The 23,735-nt window shown below is 45.1% G+C and overlaps 1 protein-coding gene across 3 annotated transcripts in view; it reads right to left on the bottom strand.

The window, feature by feature from the left end:
• The window catches only part of LOC119800732 (myomegalin-like), a 184,366-nt gene that overhangs the window by 103,853 nt on the left and 56,778 nt on the right, over positions 1–23,735 (bottom strand). The window lies entirely within an intron of this gene.

Here is a 23,735-nt window from a genome sequence, read left to right on the forward strand (position 1 = left end):
TTCCCCGGTGCTGCTTTCCATGCTTCCTGCCTGTCAGTCTCGGCCTCTGGATGACCAATGATGCCCTAGACCATCAGCTCTCTAAAACATTAGAAGATAGATAAATAGCAAAACAAACGTTTCCTGCCACTATAGGCGACAATATGTTTTAAAATGTGAAGGGGGTTAGTTATTTGTGTTCCTGTGGGTGGGTGCACAGGCATGTGCAGGTATATGTGCATGAAGAGGTCAGAGGGCACCAAGTGGCATTCCTCAGGAGCTATCTACCTCCTTTGAGGTAAGACTTCTCACTACTTTGGAACTCTTCTGGGTTAGGCGAGGCTGTCTGGCCAGTGGGCTCCAGAAACCCACCTGTCTCAGTCTCTCCAGCACCGGGATTACCATTGTCACCTACCACACCCAGCTTTTCCCTGGGATTACCTGTATAAACCATCATACCGCCTATTCTGTTTTATTGAATTTTTTGGAGTAGGTGCTGGTGATCAAACTCAGGTCATCATATCTACTTGACAAGTACTATCCCGACTAAGCTGTCTCCCAGCCCTGGGTTTAATTATTTAAGAAAAAAAATTGTGTGTGTTTTAAAAACAGTATCATAAATTTTATTATGAAATTGGATTTTTATAAATTTAGTGGTCTTCGGCGGTAGATCTATGTAGGAAACAATTCTTATTGGGGTAAGGCAGCAACAAGTAAGATTTTGGCAAACAGAGGAAGGGAATAAAGGAATGCCTGTAAAGTAGGGACAAAGATTTAGTTATGTTTGCACGGTGTGTCCCCTGCAGATTAAACAGCCTGCTGTATATGAGGAATGGGAAATCAACATGGACAACATTAGCGGAGCCAGGAGGGGACTCGGTGGCTAACAATGCTTCTGTAGAAGCATGAGTCCCTAAGATCAGCTTTTCAGCACCCATGTAAAATAACTGGTGTGGTCATGTGTGTGCCTGTGATCCCAGCATGGAAGAAGTGAAGGGGAGAGAAGGAAGAGGAGGAGTGGCGATGTTAGAATCCTGGGACTTGCAGCTGCCAATCAAGCTAGATCTAGGTTCCGTGAGAGATCCTGCTTCAGGGAATAAAACAGAGTGACAGAGCAGGGGTCGGACTGGCTTCCTCCTGGGGCATGTTCTCCCACACATATATGCATTCCTTTACATATGTCACACATATACACATGTGAAATCCACAAAAGAAAGGGACGAAGAAGGTTTGCAGCAGGTTTGTGAAAGCCATGTGAAGAAAACTGGAGGGGAGCCAGTGGCGATCAGAGACTCACCAGTCATGTCGGGAGATACACCCAGAAAGTCTCACTAGCATGAACACCTAAACGTGAGCGGAACAAGGACAACAACAGACTTGCTAAAGCAGATGGAGGAAAGACCGCAGCCTCAGCCCTACACAAAGAACTACAGGCAACCAAGGAATGCAGAGAGCAGGAGAAACAGTCTTCCCCGGGGAAGACCACACCAACTGGTTCCTCAATACCAAATGGCCAGTCCTAGAAACATACAAATAACATTATACAGACTGAGTAGGCTGTATTTATGTATTTAGGAATATATATATGTTTACATACACATAAGTATGTAACAACAATTTATGAATAATAGAGCCCATGCATTTGAAAGAGAGCAAGGAAGGGTATATGGGAGGGTTTGAGGGGAGGAAAGAGAAAGGGTAAATGATGTTGTTGTATTATAATCTCAAAGATAAAATAATTTTTAAAACTTCAATGAGTACAAGGGGAAACAAGAGTGGAGAGGCCACTGGTCAAAGGCTAGCAAAGCAGCCGAAGTACAGTAGCCGAAGTGCAGGAAAGGTACACACACCAGGGGTGCCAGAGCATATAACACATTTTATTCTGATACCTGCGTGCCAACCACCAACTTCTTGGTGTCAAAGGCAACACAAGGATATCATGTGATACTTATGAAAGATTTCAGAACTCATGTCTCATAAAAGATAGGTGAGACAGGAATACTAACTGGGAACAGTGGAAGCCTGCTTTAAATATTTGGCTTAGTATGCATTTTCTAGTAGGCAAGAAGTTGGGCTCACAGTGTTTTAGGTTCTGTTTGCTAGTGAGTGTCTAGCTGATATGTTGGCAGGAATGACAGGGGACAGTCTGTGCTTTGGGCTTGAGGAACAGCATAGGTCGACGTCAGATGAGATTAGAATGCCGTAATTTCTTCAAGGCTCACGGTATAGTATTCAAGAAGAAAGTGACAGTTTTGTCTTTCGAAGGGTGACTTGGAAGTCATCACTTCACGAACACTACGTGAAGGGTAACACTAGGGTTCCATGACTCAGCAATTAAAGCTGTAGACTGTCCCGTTCAAATTGGATGTCAAATAAGTAATAAATCGTTTTTAAATCTTAAGCATCCTCCTTGCAATATTTAGGTAAATTATAGTAAAGCATTGCCATTGCTCGGATATTCAAATTAAACTGAACAACTTGTATTTGTTCATATTAAAAAAAACCACAATAGGCGATTCTAGTCCTGTAAAAAGATCAACCACTGGCAAAGAGTATTTCAATTTATTTTTATGAGGAAAAGGCTTAATAGTTTCATATCAAGCCCATGTGGCATTCTAAGGACTATCTGTGCCAAGGATTTAGGATGGTGTATGTGTGTGCATGTTAGTGGTACGTGTATAGTGTGCACATACAGGTACATGTGTGTATGAATGTGTGTGCATGTTAGTGGTATGTGTATGGTGTGCACGTACAGGTACATGTGTATGAATGGGGAGGTCCAGTTGATGTCAGGTGTCTTTTGTTGCTCTTCATCCTTATATTTTGAGACAGAGTCTCTCTCTGAGCCTAACTCACCAACTAGGTTAGGCTGGCTGGCCAGTATCTCTGTCTCACCTGAGGCTGGGGTTAGAAGCCTGATCCCACTGAGTACAATTTTACATGAGTGTCGAAGATCTGAACTTAGGTCCTTGTGCTTGGGCAGCAAACACTTTTCAACTGAGCCATGTTCCCAGCCTCCCAGAACGGTGCTTTAACACATATACCATAAATATGGTATTTATAATCGTCACCACCAACAACTTTAACATTACCTTCAGGGGACAGTGACAGTCTGTTTTCTCTGACATCATAATATTTCACATGGATCTGCCACTCCGAATGTGGCGCTGAGAAAGATGACTCCTAAGATGACTATTGGTCCCGCTACTACCAGGCTCAGTTGTTGAACTCGCTAAACTTTGTTCGTGTTTCTCTGCTCAGAAAGTGATGAAGAACGGGAAAATGTGTGTAAGTCTTCTTAAAATTTTTATTTTATTACTATTGTTGGTTGTATCTGTCCTGTGTATGGGTATGCATGCCATGACACACACGGAGGTTAGAGGATAATTTAATAGAACTGTTTCTTCTTTTTCTACCTTTGCATGAATTCTGGGGATGAAACTTGGGTCCTCACGCTTTTATTTTAAGGGCCTTTACCTGCTGAGCCACTTTACTAATCTGATTTTAAATCTAACATAAAAGCAAATTTAATCTATGTTTTTGAAGTATTGGCAATGATGGTTTTTGGTTGGTTGGTTGGTTGGTTGGTTTTTTGAGACAGGGTTTCTCTGTGTAGCCCTGGTTGTCCTGGAACTCACTCTGTAGGTCAGACTGGGCTGTTTTTCAGAGATTCACCTGCCTCTGCCTCCCAAGTGCTGGGGGACTAAAGGTGTGCACCACCACCCAGCTGGCAATGATGGTCTTTATTCCCAGCTAACTTAACTAAACTGGGTAAGTCTAGATGTCTGCTGAGCCATCTCAGATAGATTAAGCTGAGTAAATAGATAATATCTCACAGCTGGAAAGCCAATGGAAATGCCTGGGATACATAGATAACCTGATCAGTTCTTGTGATGTTGGCAGAATCTCTAACATGCACCAACTGGTCAGCAGACAGTGCTCCCAAAAGTCCCTTGCAAGCAATTTTGCGTGGAATCTGCATGTTCTAAGGCAAAATCAAACCCACCTACAGAGAATGTGGGGCTGTGGGAGGTTCTGGGGACGCCAGTCCTAAGTCACAGAGAACCAGCTTCCCACAGTGCCTAGCTAAGCATGCTGAGCCTCAGGGGCCGTGTGGCTGCTTTCTTTATCAGTGAAGACAACGATGACCATTTCACAGGATTAAGTAAGATGGTGTGCAAATCACAGCCAGACACTCCCTGTTGAAGACGTTCACCAGCCAAGACTTCGGCAGCTATTCACTTCAGGACTTTTATTTTACAGCTAAGGAAGTTGAAAGCCAGGAGGGTGATGTCTAAAGTAAAAGCAGAAACAGAATGCAGCCTTCTGCACTTGCTTCAGACAGAGACCAGCTCTGGAAACAATCCTCGCTTTTGTCTGGTTTAGTTCCCTGTGGTCAACCACAGTTAGAAAATGGGCTGCGTGGAGTCCATCTTTGAAAGTCTTTATGGAAGAAGTGTAACAGCGACAGCCAGAGTACAAGGCCAGAAGAGGTACCTGGCCCCTAAAGCCCTTCATTTTCTCCTCTGTCGAGGGGACTAGGGTGGCTCCAATCCCATAAGCTATTAATAAGACTAAATGAAATGACTTATAAAAACAGGCACAGTGCTGGCATGCTGTAAACATTTAAACCACTGGCTACTCCTGACGACAACAGTAAGCGTCTGCCCTGCCTGAGATAGCTGAAGTTATGAGATGCCATCGCACAGTAGACAACTTCGTAGCATAGAGAGGAAATTATTACACTGAGAGCAGGATGCCCCAGCAGCTGAGTGTGAATTCCCAGCCTGAGCTCTCTCCACTTGAGTCTTTTGAGATAAGTAGTGAAGAGAAATGAAAAGGGGGGCGGGAGCGTGGAACTATGGGTCTCCCATAATTGATGGCACAGCTGGCCATGTTTGTCTATGCCCACAAGTAAGTGTTCTTGTGTAAACTCTAAGTATAACGTAAGTAGGTCTCAAACTACATTTGTTTCTCGTGTCGGCAGATCTTGTCAGGGTCACATGAAGATATCTAGAGAAACCAGGTGGTGGTGGCTCACGCCTTTAATCGCAGAGCTCTGTGAGTTCAAGGCCAGCCTGGTCTACAAGAGCTAGTTCCAGGACAGCTAGGACTGTTACACAGAGAAACCCTGTCTGGGGGTGGGGAGGGAGGGGAGAGAGCAAAGCAAAACAAAAAGAGATATATAGGGAAATTTATATACCAAAGAAAGGGGAGCTTGGGGTGGGGAAGGGGTGAGTCAACTCTGTTGCTGTGTGCCCCTAGAAGGAATATCCACCCAACTAACTCAAGGAAAGTTTTCAGTGCTGAAGCTTAAGTCAAATAAGAAAGATGTTAGGCTCCATCACAATATCAGCACGTAGAATCAGAAGCCAGGGCTGACTCCTTAGCAACTGATCGGACTTGGACAACATTTGCCGTGATCTGCAGTGCTGTGTTAGACGAAACTGCAGCAGAGTCTCAACAGCATCCACAGTCAACACCGCACTCTAAGAAAAATGATTTCCCCCCTTGCATTTCCTTCCATGTTCACCTGGGACTGAGGTAAGAAACAGCGGCGTGGTCAGTCAGCTCCCTCTTTCCAGGTCTTCCGTCTTAAGCTCTAAATGGATTGGCTGCTCATGTAATTCACAGTACGATCATCTCTCTTAAAAATGTCTTCAAAAAATTTCCCAGCACTATTCCTGACAGAATAAATCCAACAAGTGGGCACACTAACTGATGGACAGATGGACGGAGGGGAGTGATCTTCATGGCAGCTGTTCCCCACAAGGATCTGGGGAGGGACTATTTCTTAAGATGGACAAGGTTTGTTGTGTTCCCATATGTTTTTCTATCTGTGCGTCCTTGTCCTGGTCATGTGTAAGCACAGCCTTCCGCTCCTTGCAAGCACGGTATAATGATTGTATAGTATCTTTCTTTGCATGTGATTGTGACTAATAAAAAGCTCAGAGCAAGAGGCTTCCTGGGTCTTTGGAGCTTCTTGCATTACCAGCAATCCCATGCTTAAAATTTACATGGCAAACTCGAGTCTCGTTTCATAGATTGAGTTCTGTTATCTAAAGCAGGGATGTGGGATAACACTGTGAAATTGAATGAAAAAACCTTTCTTTTAAAGTCTTTTAACAGTATGGGGCCAGGGTGGCTCAGTGGTTAAAGGGCTTTGCTTTGAGAGCCCAAGGACTAGAGTTTGAATTCCTGGAAACTCAAATAAATGGCAGATGGCACAGTGGCATCTGTAATTCTAACCCTGGAAGACAAAGGCAAAGGATTTTCCCCAGAGCAAGCTCACTAGCAAGACTCGCCATGCGGGCGAGCTCTGTGATTGGTTGAGAAGCCTTATCTTGATGACTGAGGTAGAAGAATAATGGAAGATGATTTCCTACATCAAACACAGCTCTCCACATGCATGTGCATACACACATGTGTGCATACACACACACCACATGCACACCACACCACACATACATGAAAAATCTCAAATTGAAAAACAAACTAAAAGATTTCCTGTTTTAATCTGGGAGCACTCTCTAAGTGGTGTTCTGTGTGCTTACTGAAGACAAAGGGTTAAAATAAACTGGATTCCAGCTTCTCTCCTGTCTCACTTTCCTCCTCTTTCCTCTGAAAGGGTCAAAAGTCTACTCCTCTGCACTACAATGAAGCTCAGATACAGGAAGGTCTGGAGATCTGAACACGAACATTTGGCAGAGAAAATTGAGTATGGACTGGATATCAGCTGGTGGTAAGGAAGCACTTTCAAACTCTGTGTATAGTAACATTATGGGTCTTATGTTTTGAAGAAAGAACTTATCAGAGGTCTCTTGCCAGGCAAGGTCGTATGATGTTTGAGAGTTGCTGTAGGAAGCTGAGAACCGGAGAAGAAAGGGCATTGTAGTGAGATCAACCAGAAGAACGAGGTTCACAGGGAACAGCTGAAGCTGGGGATGATGCCCCCAGGACGTGGAGCAGGGACACAGAAAATACTATTCTTTATCTTTGTGCACATTTTGAATCTCCCATAAAGTCAAAGAGGGAGTTTTCATTACAAGATAAGCACTTAGATTCTTGGCATTTTTTTCTTTTTCCTTTTTGGAATTACCTAAACTAAGAGTCATAGCAAAGAACACTTGGCTTCCTTCATCAGCTTCTTCCAGCCCTCCGCATTACAGAAAATGGTGGTGCTCAGTCTATTTCCTGATACTGATGAGCAGAGAGAAGAAGTCCACCTCTAAGCACCTCCCAAACGTAAGAAAGCCAGTCTACAACTAGATGCAAGGAAGAAAGGCAGAAATAACTCATACGTCAGATGTGTCTCAAGAGGAACCTGTAACCTCGTCAAGTCAGAGAGCAAGTTCTGTCACCTCACCCCTCACTGCCATTGTTACCTTTGCTTCCTGTCACCTTACCCTTCCTCTCTCATACCTTCTCGGGTTACCCAGCCTGGTGGTCCCCCTTTGCTGACTTAGGCTCAAGCCGCCATCAGTCAGTATCTGGCAGCACATCTTTCTGAGCAGAGTTCTGAGAGATGATAGTTCATGGAGACACGGTCCCAAGACTCCTCCATGCTCAGTGGTGCCACCTTCCTCCAGAAACAAGGACTCTTACTGATTGACAGCCAATCATGCAGCTGTCCTGGAATGCCACCAAGGCTCTGCCTGAGCCACTCCGGGCCTGCCGTGTCTTCTCTCCTTCTAAACCTGACATACATTGGGATTCACTGCAGTGCAAGACAAGGAGAAGCCAGCATCCATCCTGGGGTTGGTGTTATTAGTATGCATGGGCGACAGGTGAAAGTCAGGACTCTCCCAAGCAAGCCAGGACTTGTGGCCATCCAATGCCTCTTTCTAGAATGCGCCCACCTCACTCCTTCTTACATCAGTTATTTTAAGCATCTGCCCTCCCTCTAGGCTTTAACAGACGTACTTTGCCCTTGGTATCTTTCCATGTAAGTTTAGGGAGTGAATACTTAAAAACATTGTTCAATGGTCTTTAATTGCATTTTTGTTTGGGTATTAAACTGCAGGGTTCTACGTGTGTGTGTGTGTGTGTGTGTGTGTGTGTGTGTGTGTGTGTGTGTGTGCGTGCTGATATCTTCCAGCTTCTAATGATAGGGATCATGACTTATGTCACACACACATACACACATACAAACACACACACATATACACACATATATAGTCTACTTATGCACATATGCATATATCTGCATATACACATATACACACATATCTATATGTGTGTATACAGATATATGTATACATATATACATATGAGAGAGAAAGAAAAAACACTGACAGCATGTCAGCATGCATGATAAAATCAGAGAGTACGATCCTCATCGGAGATTAAAGTTGCCAAACTGAAACGCTCTTCTTGGCCTCACAGACTTGAGCTCAGGGAGGTCTCTGTGCAGCAAGGGGCAAGTCAGGTCAGCCTTCAGGGAACCTACTGCACGTTTGGAAATAGAGGAAGCCAGAGAGGAGCAGGCCTGCTACAAACAAGTCATTATTTGGGACAAAAATAAATGTAGCAAAATCCCACCCTAACCAATCCTGTAAATTCAAGCAACTCAGAAATAGCTTGGTGGGAGGAAAGGTTCGGGGCTTTCATGAGAGCCTCCCACCTTCTGTCCACCCCAGTGAGAAGTAGCTGTTAATGCATGTGCCTCACACCCTTTCTAGTAAGTGAAGTACGAAAGTGCTCCCTGTTCACAGAATGAGTTCCTTTTCCCGGCTTCTTTGATTACACCTGGACAAGACCACATCTCTGCAGAAAACAGTAAAGCACACAGTGTTTTCGTAAGGAATTTTTTTTTCTGGGTGTGCCACCACTGCATAAGGAATTCTATCCTTCTGACTGCAGTACGAGGTGGTGGTGCCTGTATGTTCCCGAGAGATCAGTTTAGTAGTTTCTGAAGGAATTCTTTTATAAGTAAATTTTCCTTCTAGCCACAAAGTTTCAAAGCAAAACTAGAACTCAAGACCTCCATTGGGTACAGACATTAACAGTGCCCGGTCGTAGGACTCATCCCAAAGCTTTGTAAACATTTGATTCATTCAAATTGGGACCTTTTTCCCCTGCCTAAAATAAAATATCATAACTCTGCCAGTATGTGAATGTGAGACAGCTAGCCAGCAGGGTTCCTGTGCAAAATGTTAAGTTTTTAGACTTTCCCAGAAAGGAAGGATTGGTTTCTGAGGCACAGCTCCCGCAGTTCCATAGAGTCTAAGCTTCAGTTGCACAGCGAAGGCCCAAATTAGGCTCAGAGGTTGCACCAACAGGGACACGTGTCCATCATTGCCGGGAAGGGACAACAGGGCAGTGTCTTGCCATCGACAGACTGTGCAGTGCCAGGGTGGTTCCCTGCCAGAACCAGCTTGAATGCCCAGTCTCCCGAGGAGATGGAAAAAAAAAAAAACAAGTGGAAAAGTTTGGTTTCTACAACAGCAAGCTCTGTATCCGAACTGTGCCACTTTGTTCAGGGCGCAGCCTCAAGCCCAACCTCCGTCACCTCTTCGTCGGGTCCTAAAGCCGTGCCGTCTTGCTTAGATTGGACACTCACAGACACGGACATCTGAGCGCGCTGATGTTCTAAGATTAGGTGTTTGGGAAAGCGTGGCTCGGGCTGGAGTGTGAGTGTGTGAGAGGATGTGTGTATGTGTGTGGGGAGAGAAGGGAAGAGAGGGAGGGAGAGAGACTGGGAGACAGGAACGCAGGGAAAAGATGCTCTTTAGGCATAGGGCAAGGTAGCCGATTTGGAGATGGCAGCACTTGCTTATTTTGTTCCCCAACCAAATACTTAATAAGCATCAACCCTTGTATGGGCAAGGCACTCTAATGGCTTTTAGAAATACCAAGTCAGTCACAGCCCCCAGAGGATTAATAGCTTACGTCTAACCAGTTAAATAGTTGATTTATAGTAGATTTCAAATAAGCCAGAGAAATAAGTGGCTTGCCATAACCCAGGATCAGATAGCCATGGAGAAATGTGCACAGGTGGCAGATATAAATAGCAGCAGATACACAAATTATTGTGAATTCATCATGTGACTCCAAAGAGACACCACCAAGCCCGCAGACCCCGCGTCACACCTCGGGTTGCTCTCCCTCCCTGGATCCCAGCTATAAGGCAGGGTAGAAATGAGAACGGCCTCACCGCACGGTCACGGGAAGGTGAGATTCTAGCGCTGTGGCTGCAGCAGCCCAGCCGGGGCGTAAATATCCGCACTCGCTCATGCTGCTACACTGACCCACAGGAAAATGAAAACGCAGCCATTTTCAGAGGCAGCTCATCCTCTCTGTTCTAAAGATCATTTCAGCAATTTCAGGACAGGTCCCTCGTGTTTTAATTTCAGGTATAGCAATTAAATAAAGTAATTAATATTTTAATTCCTTAAAATATTGACACATTGACGGTATTCAATAAATGTAATTTCCACAAGTAGTCAGATGTGTGAATCACAGGTGAAAGAGTCAACTCTGACCAACACTCAGCCCAGAAATCCAATAAAAAATAAAATGAGGTGTGTTTGGGATCTGCTGGTGGCAAAGGACAGATAGATCTCTGAGTTTCCTGTTCAGTTTTGCTGTAAGCTAAAACCACACTAAAATAAAAAGTTTACTTTTAAAGAAGGATAAATGAGGGAGAAAATGAGGTGTGCGGCTATTTTATTTACTCCGAGCACAGAGTCCCAAGATATGCGCTCTTTTTCACACTGACCTGCAGTTAAACCTCAAATGTCATTAGCTAGTAGTCCTTTTCTCTGGCCTCTCTGTCAGCCTCTTGGTTCTATACCAGAGCCTCTGTTGATCTGACCCGACCGAGCAGGCAAGTGAGAAGACACAAACACAAATACCCATGATCTCAGCGAACCTCTCCCCTCCCGGGGACATTCCTCAGCAGGACAAATCTCTTGGACTTGGCTGGAGTCTATGTTCACAAATAGGCCTGGCTGGGCTTAATTTAGTAACTTGCAGGCTCCTGGTAAGAGCCGGAGAGAGGCTGGAGCCCCTGCAATCCCCCAGGATACTTCATGGGAGACAGGAGGCCAGCCCTATTGTGGGAGTTAAAAGGGTTGCTCCAAGTGACGTTTCTCTCAGCTGTTTAAGAAGTGCATTTCACAGGAATCACCCTTTGTTTTCCTTAATTTCCCCTCAGGCAGCAGGTAAAGGATTTATATGAAGTATAGTAACTATATTAAAGGCTGGGCAAGGTGGCACACACCTTCAATCTCAGCACTCAGGAAACAGAGTGAATTTCAGGTTGGTTCGTCTACATAATGAGTTTCATGCCAGCCAGGGCTATGTAGTGAGACCCTGTCTCAAAAACCAAAACATTCCAAACATAAACAAAGTGGTAGATGCGGCCTGCTGAATACACTTAAATTCTTGACGGCATCCGACATGATCTGACCCAGGACTCTATGGTCTCACTTTGAAAGCCTGGCCTGACCCAAAGCAAATCCTGTGATCATCAGATCACTTTCTGAGCTTAGACCTCTCCTGGAAACCCGGGAGAGTGTTTACCCTACAGACACCACAGCTGTGCCATTCAGGATGGCAGGTACAGGCTACCCATGGCTAGAGAAATTAACAAGCACAAACCGAATGTACCATGAAGATTCCGGGGACAGTTCACAGTGACTTTTTAATATTAACTATCGTGAAAGAAGAGTAAAAATATTAAAAAATTAAGAATTTTTGTACTTTGATTTCTATGTTGAAATTACAATGTTTTAAACGCATTATTTAAATGCAATATTTAAATGCATTATTGCCACCGATTTTTCGTATGGTTCTGCTCTTTATTGTTTTGTTTTGTTTTGTATTTTGAGACAGGGTTTCGCTGTCTAGCCCTGACTGTCCGGGAACTAGTTATATAGACCAAGCTGGCCTCAAACTCACAAAGATCCACCTTCCCCTGCCTCCTGAGTGTTGGGATTAAAGGCGTGAGCCACCACCACTCTGCTCGGTTCTTTTTTAAAACGTGGTCACCAAAAACGTTAAATGGCGTGTGTGGCTTGTGTTACACTTCCTCATGTTGTAAGTACTTTGGGTGAGGCGATGTTTGGTGCCTTGCAGTTCATCCCGTGGTCTAATCGCACCAGAAGCAGTTACTGGATGTAACATATTTTAACACTTAATACTAATGAAGTATTGGTGAGAAATAAATTAAATAAACGCTACCATCTCACAAGTCAGTCACTTATCCTCTGCCCAAAGAGCGTCTTGTCTCATCTGCTTAGGGTTTCAGTTTCTACGACTGCAGCACCCCTACCCAGACGGGAACACTATTCTGGTCACCGTCTCAAGTCCAACCTACACCAGACCTGTCAATCATCCTGTCAATCATCACAGCAGAGAAAGCACTAAGCCAACAGCAGAGGGGGTGCCATAGCCCACTCGATGTTTGGACACCGAGCTGCACGTCAGGGTGGGCATGACATCCGCCACTTGCTGCTTCACTGTGGCTAGCGTGGCCCTACCGATAGAAGATGATCACAGTCTTACCAAATGAGCGTATGTAGCTCAAAATAAACTCTGCCAAGTATTTCGCTGCCTAGTTTCGTCCTTTTCTCAACTTAAATGCTTCCTAAATCTATCAGCCCCTCTCTATGCAATTCCAGAGGAGTCAGGTTCAACTGGACTTCTCTGGGCAGCTGGGTGTCGGGAGGAAATGACAGAGGACAGAGAAAACAGCTTCTCAGCCACTCTTTCTGCACAGAGGAGTCTCGCCTGCAGCTTACCAGGTGCTGGTAACCAAGCCTCACAAAATCCTAATTTCTGTTAGGAGCTCAATAATACTTAGGCTGAAAGCTATGAAGGATACTTGGTGTTGACCTAGACCACAAGGCGTAATCTATGGGGAGAGTTAAGAAACATATACATTTTAAAAAGTGCCAGATAGAGAAGAAATCATCGGTGCCAAATAGTTATTCAGAACTGTAATCAGAAGAGGAAAATAGATGGAGAAACAAGATTTGGGGGTGTAATGAGGAAGAAAGACCCGCCTGAGCAGGTGCAGTCTGGGCTGGAAGGACCCTGAAAGATCAGCAGGATTTGTGCTGCAGGGAGTCCAGATAGGAGCAAGGATGTCTCAGCATGAACGAGCTCCTGGGAGTATGCTTGAAAATGTATGTGGGGGAACAAAGAAGAGTTGTTTCTTCCCTGATACTTGCACATGCTCCTCCTGTCCCTTCTGCCGTGTACCGGCGCCAGCTCTCACACACCCTTCCTCTGACCACAGACCCTCTTCCAAACACCACCCAGGAAGCCTCTCCCTTCCTCGTCCCTCAGGATTTCACTACCCACTGAAAAACCCTATTGCCCTATGATATGTGGACGCCTATCCATCTTTAAACGCAACTGTTCTACCAACCCAGGACCCTCACCAGCTTCCTCTGTTTCTTCCTTCTCCTTGGAACATTATCGTTCCTTTTCACTGCCCGGTGACTCGCCTCTCTTGCTTAAGCCCACTGAAATCAAGCGTTTGCCTCCCCTATTTCACCTAAAGGGCTCTGAGAGAGATCGTAGATGGCGCTAAAGCCAAAGGCGAATTTTCAGTCATCAAATCCCTCAAGACTCCGAAGTTTTTCAGAACTTTGAGCCCTCCCTCTTTTCAGTTTATCTGGCTCCAAGGACCCCAGCCTCTGGCTTTTCTTCCCACGTTACCATGGTGAGCCTGTTATCTTCTTTTGCTCGGTTTTCTCCTTTTTTCCAAAGTGTATCAATGTGAGTGTCCTAGAGCGTGGTCCTGGACCCTTTCCTCTGTAGACGCTCTCAGTCTCCTGGTGATCTGGCCCAGTCTCAAGGCTTCAACACCATCCGCGTGCTGACACCACTAAAATCTGTGTCTCTGGACCAGCCCTAGACGTTCTGACCTCAATCGCTTGCTTGCCACATGAAATAGCTAACAAGTCTTCCTCTTCTGCCTCAAACCTTCTTCATCTATAACTTTCCCTGCCTCAATTAAGGCAGCTCTGTTCTTCCTGGTGCTTAGGCCAAGAGTCCTGTGATCCTCATCAATTCTTGTCTTTCTCTCTACACTGAATCCATCCAAGTAAATCCCATCGGATCGGCTGCCTGCCCCACTTCTTTCAGTGTTAATGGTTGCTCTGATTTGAACACCATCAGTGTTATGATTTCAGCGACAATAAGGTTGACACTTCCAGGTTTAGGGCCATGCATGTGCAGACAAGCCCTCAGGCAGAAGTGCCGAATGGCCCCGCCCCCCCACCGTGTGACCCACGGGCATGTGTGTTTGCATCATCCACGTATGACTCAGCTAAGCCCTTGCGCTCATGTGTGAGCCCCATCATTTGTGTATGGCGTAGCCACATCAAGCCCCTGTGCGCATGTGCCAGGCAACTTTTAAAAGCTGCATGCACCGTCTTCCTCTCTCTCTCTCTCTCTCTCTCTCTCTCTCCCCCCCCTCCCTCCCTCCCTCCCTCTCTCCAGCTCTCTTTCTCTCTTCACACTGGCTTTCCTAGGCCTGTACATACCTCCCTCTAATAAACTCCTAAGGTTTGTTGTGTGTTCCATGTTTCCTTCTCATTAGCGCTAATTATTATCTGTTAGATACCGAAATGCACTGTAAGCCTGTTCTCCAAGGTGGAAAAAAAAAATCCCAATTCTGCTATTCTTTTAAATTTTTTATTTTATTTGCTTGCTTGCCTAGGCCAGCCTCAAGAAATCCTTCTGCCTCAGTTTCCAAGTAACTGAGACCCTACAAATATTCTACCACCCTCAGTTTATAATCCAGTTTTTGTTTAGTTTTATGTTGGTTGAGTCACTTCCTGTTTCCTCTGAATTTGTGAAGCTCATACCATACTCAGCATGAGTCTGACAGGCCCTGCAGAGCAAAGACAGCCCTGACTCTATTACAACCCACGTGGCCATTTCCACCTGATTCCCAGGACAAAACCAGGCCAGTGCCACCTTCTACCACAAACCCATCAAGAAGACAAATCCACCGCCTCTTGCTACAGTCCTGGCAGAAGCCACTATGAGGACACTAAGGTATCCTCTTACCAAGTTCTTTCTCTTTCAGTCACCTTGATACTATGTGCGTTCGCCACTGAAAAACATCATTTGCATTTAAAAGAGCAGCGGACTTTAAATAAACCAAAGTTTTGCTTATTCTGTGTAGAATTAGACCTGGTAGCTGCTGGGACAACAGGCAGACTCCCCGTGATAATGAGACATGTGGTCTTGTGAAACACAGGAAAGACATCTCCTCCACAGGCTGCTAGGAGGATGAGATTAAATATGGATAAAATGTATAAACTGGAGCCTGGCACATAGCATCCACTAAATCCCCTACTCCCACCCCTGGGATTAAAACAAAAAGTATTTAGGATTTTGAGAAGGGAATGGGGCAGACACTACAAAGCTACGGAGGGTCATTTTCTGCCTGGCCATTTATTTTCTCTCATTTTATATCAAGGTTCTTAGGCACTAATTAAAGACTCTGGCTCCTTTAGTTGGTAGGAAGAAGAGGGAGAAATTAGGAAGAAGTCATATCACAAAGCCTGAGGAAGAATCCCATGGCTAATTGGTAATACCACCGTGAAACAGCATCAATTCATGCAGGATGAAGGGACCTTTCTACTCGTACCTCTACCTTTGCAGAAGATGCAGGGACTGGTTACTACAGTCCTCTGAGACACGAGGAGGTAAGCAGCAGGCTGGGCTTCTGCATGACCCAGCTCTGAGAGTATTAGAAAGACAGAATAGGGTTTAGGTTGGATACTGCTTCTCACCTCTTTGAGCCTCATGGGTCTGCTACATTCACTGATCTCAGTGCCAGGAAGACTCTGGGTCCAGCTCTGAGCCCATCCATTACTGGCTTCGGAGCAAAGCGATAATATGATACCACTGTGGTATCAAGAGTGGATAAGACCAAGTTTGCATCTGTGCTAAGCAGAAATCCCAGTTTGATTAGAGAATGTAAGACAGGGATGTCTGCTGGAGCATGTCTAAGAAAGGCGGCTACGGTGGCTTTGCGGAAGACCTGAGACCTTCCAAGGGACAGCGACGTGACTTCAAGGTCCTCTATCTGGCCCAGACTCTATTTGTGCCAGAGGTCATGGCACTGAGGCCGACAGCTTCCCCAACATTTAAGATTTCTCTCTCCAAGCCTTTCTCGGGCTGTTTAAGATCCTGTGTGCATTAAGACCTGACTGTAGAACTTCCAGAAGGTGGAGGGACAGGAAGCTGGCATCCTGAAGTAGCTTGTGCCTTTCATTCCCTCCCAACCCTCTGAAGCCAGGTTTCCAAATAGCAGGCAAGGAAGCTGCCCAGTGAGGCCCACAGTCACTTCTAAAGTTGCCTGGCAAAACGCCACCCGACTATCGCTTAGCTTTCCTCAGAACGGTGTGTACCATGTCTGCCTTCCAGTGTGTGATTGGATGGATTAGCTGCTATCTAACGTGATAGGGTGGGCTCGTATGCAGTTCTCACCTGCCTCCATCCATCCTGTGCTTGTGCCCCGTATGATACAGCCTCGTTTCTCCGAGCAGTTGAACTTCGGATACTTATTTTAGATGATGCTAGCCAATGCCAAAGAAAATGCCCACAGAGCTTTTGAAAAGCCGTGGATAAAAGCTCCAGGTGGACGGTGGTGGTTGGATACAGGTGGAGAAATTGAGTATTTCTCTTGTTACCACAGTATAGCATCAGCCGTCTGCGAATGAGTCTAGCGCCTGTTGTGTGTGTTCTGTGTCAGCCCATTACAGGCAAAGAGGAAGGAAAACTAACTTTCCACAAGCACAGACGTAAGGATCCTGGCCAGGAGCTTGTGCCTCTTGGATTTCAGTCTCAGCTGGACCATGTCATGTAGAGTGAGGACAGGATTGTTCCAAAGCGTGGCTGAAGGGTTTTATTGTCGTATGAGGGAGACTATAGCCACAGGCATCTGGAAGAGTTCAGGGCAGGGAGAGAAAGAAACAGACCAAACATGGCCAGTGGACTGGGCCAGGCCATGAGAAGAGAAAGAGATGGAAAGAAGAAGAGAAGATAAGAGAGAGCAAAGGGGAGGGAGGGCCACGCTCAGAGAGAAGAGCCAAGAGAGCGCCTGGCTGAAATGGCAGCCTTACACTGTTACACGGGAATCAGAAGCTGGGGGATGGGAAACCGAGAGCTGGAGAGGTTTAGGGTTGGGAAGGGGACAGGACAAGAAGAGCTGAGAGGAGTCACAGGTGCCTGTTCCAGAGGCCAGCGTGTGCTTTGGTACGCTAATAGGCACCCCAGTTAGCCTTTTGTCTGGTTTCTTTTGAACCAGACAAGGGTTACATTAGGCAAATTACCACTGTGGACCTTGGTCTCTATTTTTGATAGGAAGGGTTCATTCATTAGCGGGAAGTAAAAAGCCTGGAACACCTAATGCTACTATCCCTCTAACAAGGTTCTCTTGCAAAGCGAAGGGCTTTTCTGGATCCTTTCTAGGTCTAAACAGAGGTTCTAAGTTCTTTCTCTCCCTTCTTTCCAGCAATTCGAACATACCAAGGCAGAGTTTTTGCCCTCTTCCTCCTGCCTGGACAAGATGCTAAGCAGCAAAACTCATTTCCTGCCTGTAACAAAGCTTGCACCTGAGCAAAATTTAATCTCCCTAAACCCCATTTAAAACAGCCAGCTCTACTCCTTTCGTTTTACAAGCAAGGACATTCCTTCAGTAGGAAAACTGCTTCTAGCCGTGCAGGCTCCCAAAACCCAGGCTTCTGGTAACTGTGCTAATTATAATTCCCACTACTTGGTAACAGCACTAGCTTCCCTGGCATTGGTTGAAGTTTTCCCTGCGGGCACCTCTTCTCCAAAGCCATCAGGAGGTGAGGGAGTGAGAGAGGGTGAACTCCTGCTAGGTGCCCAGCCTCAGAGACCTCCAGGTGAACGTCCTGGTCCAGAGCAGGGAGTTAAAACACTAGAGGAAACCCTGTCTTGAAAAACCAAAAAAAAAAAAAAAAAAAAAAAAACAAACAAACAAAAAAAAAAAACACTAGAGGACTCAGAAACAGTGACTTCAGTGACTTCACCAAAGTAGGAATCTGGACTCCTACGCTTTCTCTCCTCCTGGTCATTCACAAAGTCCTTCAGGTATTTTAGCTCCTAAACAATCCAAAGCCCAGGGCCCCCCTCTGCGTACCCCCTGCCCTTCCCTCACTCAACCCCTCGGTTCCCTTTGCTCAGTCTGTCCTCCCGATTTTCTGTCCCATCTCACTGAACCAGACTGTCCCACCTACCAGAGGGATCTGCCATGTCCCCTGTAGTTCATGACCCATCACTGGCTCTTGTGCAAGGGCATGAAGACTGAACCCCACATACGCTTCAGTCTCATGCTGTGCCAATGCCTAAATCCGGCAACACGAAACGACATACGATTCTGTCCCCATACCGAGCCATTTGTTTGCCTTTAGGCTTTTGCTTGTGACAAACCCTCTTCCTTGCACCCGACAATTGGCTAACAATCCTTAAACCTTTTGGAAGTTCAGGGGTCATCTCCTCAAAGAATCTGTTAGAGATCTTCCCTCCAGCCGCTTATTCATCTGGGGGCAGCAATGCCTTGATTCCTCTACACTCGGTCTGTTTCTCTATTACCGCTTCCCATCCCATTCCATCTCTGATATTTTACTGATCTTCAAAGGCCCAACTTCCAGCTTAGTACCAGGAGCCTAGCAGAAGCTGTCCAAAGAGGAGACAGATACAAAGGTCCGCAGGATTTGTCCTCTGCTGGCCTTTCCAGTGTCACCTTCACGCCACCACGAGCCCTCCATGTCTCACATTCCAGCCACACAGAATGACGGGAAGTGTGCCAAGCACATGGTGCTCCTTTGTGACTCTAGCTTTGTCCATTGCTCCTCCAGTCCGGGATGCCTTTCTCTAGCACTTCGTGAGTTACAGGTGGTTATGAGCCACCATGCAGATGCTGAGAATCAAACCAGGGTCTTTTGTTCTCAGCTACTGAGCCATCTTTCCAGCCCCAACACTTTGTATCCGTAATCTACCTTCTCCTAGCTGCAGGCCTTGGCCAGCTCCTATGAGTCTGAATTTCTTAATGTCCTATTTCCTTCCCCCCAGATGTAAACGTAGACTAGGTATTAAATAAATGGAAATGGTTATCGCTGCCGTATACCTGAAGGCAGGTGCTAGGGAGCATCTAAACTGACCTCTGTGGCTGCCATTGCCAAAGTCAGTTAATGCTTTTCTTCATAAATTTAACAGAGTTCACAATAGTTTCCTACTTTTTGTATGTATATAATGAATGCTGTGCACATGCTCATGTGTATGTGGATAAACGTATGTGTATGTACATTCACATGTATACACACACACACACACACACACACACACACACACACGTATGTATATGTGAATGCTTGTGGAAGCCAGAAGATTTTTTTATCCACTCTCTACCTTATTTCTTTGGGACAGAGTTTCTCACTGAACTTGGGGCTCACAAACTTGGCTAGGGCTGTCTAGCTAGCAAATCCTCTAGTCTCTACCTCCTTGGTGCTAGGATTATAGATGAATGCTGCAATGTTCACTGGCTTCTTTTTGTTTGTTTGGTTGCTTGTTTTTTTTTGTTTTGTTTTGTTTTGTCAAGGTAGGGTTTCTCTGTGTAGTCCTAGCTGTCCTGAAACTTGCTCTGTAGATCAGGAAGTCCTCGAACTCAGAGATCTATTTATCTAGTGCTGGGATTAAAGGACTGGGCCACCACACCGAGTCATTGTTTTAACAAGGTTACTGGGGACTGAAGTCAGGTCCTTAAACTTGGATAACAAGTACTTTACTTACTGAACAATCTCTCCCAGGCCCTCTTATTTTTTTCTTAATGACTTATTTAATTATTATTAACTTTGGAAAAATGTTTTAGTTACATATACTTTAAGATGTGTATGACAATGAATATGTACAATTAAAATTTTTGGAAAATATGTTATAGGAAAGAGACAAAAGGGTACAGTAGTTAAACTATTTATTTCGTGTGTGTGTGTGTGTGTGTGTGTGTGTGTGTGTGAAGGCCAGAGATTGACACTACCTTCTTCAATCCTTAAACTTATTTGTTGGGACAAGGTATCACCCTGAAGATGGAGCTCACTAATTGGTCTAGAATGGCTGTCCAGCAAGCCCCAAGGATCTTTCTGTCTCTGCCTTCTCAGCATTGGGATTACAGGCTATTATAAATAACCAATCTATTTATAAATATATTCATATTTTTATTATTAAATAAATTTATTTATTGTTAAATAAAAATATGTATTTATTTATAATTTTATAAAGAAATAGCTCCCACCCTGGAAACCCAGAGTGGCCGTTTGCCACATATGTTCTATGTGCCCTCTGTGTGTTGACTGCCGGTCCTCAGCTTTCCGAGACTCTTGAAGGCATGCTTTTCTACTGGTCCTCCTTTGCAGAAGGAGTTAGGCACGTTTATTAAATACAAATATCTATTAAGTATTTACAACCAATATTTGCGTGCTTGGTTAGAATTTTTTAGAACTTCACATCTAATAGGATTGCATGCGAATGTGCACGCGTGTACACACACACACACACACACACACAGATGGAGGAGATAACAAGTGTCCTAAAAAAAGCTTGAAAAAGTTGGAATCCGTGCATACTGTAAAATGACTCAGCTGTATGAAGATAACATGAATCCCTCTAGAAATTCACATAGAATCACCATACTCCAGTAATTTTTGCCTGGGTATGGAAACCCAGCTCATGCAGACATTTGCTAATTTGTGTTCACAGGGGCCTCATTCGCAACAGCCAAATGGTGGGAGTAGTAGACATGGATGACAGAAAGCATGTAATGAACTGGTATTTCACCTAAAACACAAGGGGATTCTAACCCAAGCTATAATGCAGATAGACCTAGAAGAAACCAACTCCACTCTGGGGATCTGCCTAGCTCCGTCAGTTCCTGTTGTGTTCTCCCCACACACCTCCGCATCCCCACTACCGCCACTACCATGGCCTGCCAACACCCCTACTCCCAACACTGGACCTATAAACATGAACCTTATCAGAATATTTCTTCTGATCATTGGAAAGCAAATCCCAAACTCAATTCTGGATTAATCCAGGAATGTATGTGTGCAGACTAAGGGACACTGCTCACGAGGTGAGCATTTGAGCTAGAAATGTAAACTGTCCATTCTTCCAGCAGTACCAGCTCATGGCTACTTTGCTATTGCTGTGCAATCTAGACATGCACTGCTAGTAGGAAGAATGACTTTGCAATAAGTCTAGGCAGAAGTGTAAATTGTGTAGCTGTTGTTAAGGGGATGAGTGAAAGTGGACTTGAGTTAGATTAAACCCCAAATGTGCTGTGGCATGCATATCTATGCACACAACACGTACACATAGACAAAACAGATTTGTAAAGAGCAAAGGCAGCAGTGTCCAGTAGCCAGATTCTAAATTCCCCTGGCAATGTGCTTGCTGCTGCCTGGCGCAGTGGGACCTCCCAAGCCAGGGGACACATTCTGGCTAGCACTGAAGCTCTGGGATCCGAGGTAGAGAGAAGGGCTAGGCTTAGGGAATTGGGGCCTTGAAGAGGTTTCCCAGCTGGAAAACCTAAAAAATGCAAATATGTCAAGTGGCCACCTAACCCTTAGAAAAGTGGATGGGACTCCAGGACCAGCCGTGTGCAAAAGGACACAGAAGGACCACAAAAGGGTAAATGTATTGTTTCACGTTTATGAGACAGCAGAGATAAAATTAAGGTCGAAGCAGGATGAAGATGGGTGGAGGACCAGGCAATGGGAAGCTGGCGTTTGACAAGGACAGTTTCAGCTGGGGGCGCAGCTCTGGAGATGGATGAGGATGATGCTCACAAGCCAGTGTGAGCACACAAAACTGCACGCTTAAAGTCAGCTGAAAAGCTGGGTTCTGTTATATATACTTTACTATGATACCTCTCTCTCTCTCTCTCTCTCTCTCTCTCTCTGTGTGTGTGTGTGTGTGTGTGTGTGTGTCTAGAGGCCAGAGATAATGTTGAGTGACTTCCTCTATTGGTGCTGAACTAGAGGGGCCGTATTATACAGGCCCATATTTTTTACATTGTATGACAGCCAAAATTTTAGGGCACGATTTGCACCTGCCACATAGAAGGTGGTCACCGAGCCTTTTGAGACAAACTGACTCCATCCTAAACCAAGGGTCAGAATATGCTAATGTCATTCTGTTCCTTCTTTGTAATTTGGGAGGTTGCCTGGGATAGAGGTGTTAGTTCAGTCTACGTGACAGAGCAGGCATCCAGAGCAGTCATAGACAGAAAGACGTGACAAAATGGGCACAAAAAGGTGCGTATGTGACCACAGTCATCCTCCTCCCCCGCCTCGCTACCTAGGAAACAGAATGCTAATAAACTTCCCCCTCCGTTTATGTTTTGGTATAAAAGCTGTTTGAAAAATAAACACGGGTGGTTTTTAGGATGTAAACTCAGGACTTCATAAAGGATCCCTAAAAACTTCCTCCCGATAAAGTCATGTCAGCTGTGTCTTTATTCCCACACCTCCACTCTGGTTCAGAAAAATAATTGATGTTGGGGCTGGACCCCGACAATGAACTTGTTTTTTCAGCGAAAGTTTCTCACTGCACCTAAAACTCACTAATTTGGCTAAACGGGCTGGCCAGTGAGCTCTGGGGATCTGCCTAACTCCGTCATTCCCTGTTGTGTTCTCCCCACACACCTCCGCATCCCCACTACCGCCACTACCATCGCCTGCCACACCCCTACTCCCAACACTGGACCTATAAACATGAACCTTATCAGAATATTTCTTCTGATCATTGGAAAGCAAATCCCAAACTCAATTCTGGAGTTTAATCTAACTCAAATCCACTTTCACTCATCCCCTTAACAACATCCCCTACATAATTTACACTTCTGCCTAGACTTATTGCAAAGTCATTCTTCCAACTAGCTGTGCACGTCTAGATTGCACAGCAATAGCAAAGTAGCCATGGGCTGGTACTGCTGGAAGAACGGCGAGTTTACATTTCTAGCTCAAAAGCTCACCTCGTGAGCAGTGTCCCTTAGTCTGCACACATACATTCCTGGATTAATCAAACATCTCTTGATTACCATACACAGTCTACTCTGCTAGCTGCTAGAGGAGAAAGGCATCAACAATAAATAACAACAACAACAACAACAACAACAACAATAGCCTACTGCAGAGGTGTGCACAGGTCTCCTGTAGTAATGAGAACGATAAAACATGCCAGGGAAGGCCTCACCAAGTGCATGGAGCTGGGTCGAATCTTAAACAAACACAGCCTTTCCTATTTAATCTCATCAAAGAAATGTTTGTAAGTGGGGAACTGGGGTAAGTTTGCCCAATAACAATGCGTGGAGTAGAGTCTATTATTCATAGACAGGAAAGCTAAGGTAACGAATCCAGTCAAACAGGCCAAATATGGACAAATCTACTACCACAGGAATAGAAAGTGATTTGAAACAAGAAATGGTCAGGAGCAAGTGGCTTCAGTAAGTTGACATCTCTAGATACATTTATCATCTCACAGTTTGTCACTGACATCAGACCTCAGGACAGGCACGATGCCGAGTTCAGCTCACTGGCTCGTTCAGTCTTGCCCCAAATCTACAGGACAGATGCCATTACTACATCTACCTCCACTCAGAGAAATGACAGTACAGCCGTGCATTGCTTAAGGTGTCATTAAGTAGTTTCACAACTATGTGAGCAGCATGGACGTGCGCAGCATGGACCAGATAGTATAGGCTG

The sequence above is a fragment of the Arvicola amphibius genome, chromosome 14 (genome assembly GCF_903992535.2).
Source record: "Arvicola amphibius chromosome 14, mArvAmp1.2, whole genome shotgun sequence".
NCBI classification, from domain to species: domain Eukaryota; kingdom Metazoa; phylum Chordata; class Mammalia; order Rodentia; family Cricetidae; genus Arvicola; species Arvicola amphibius.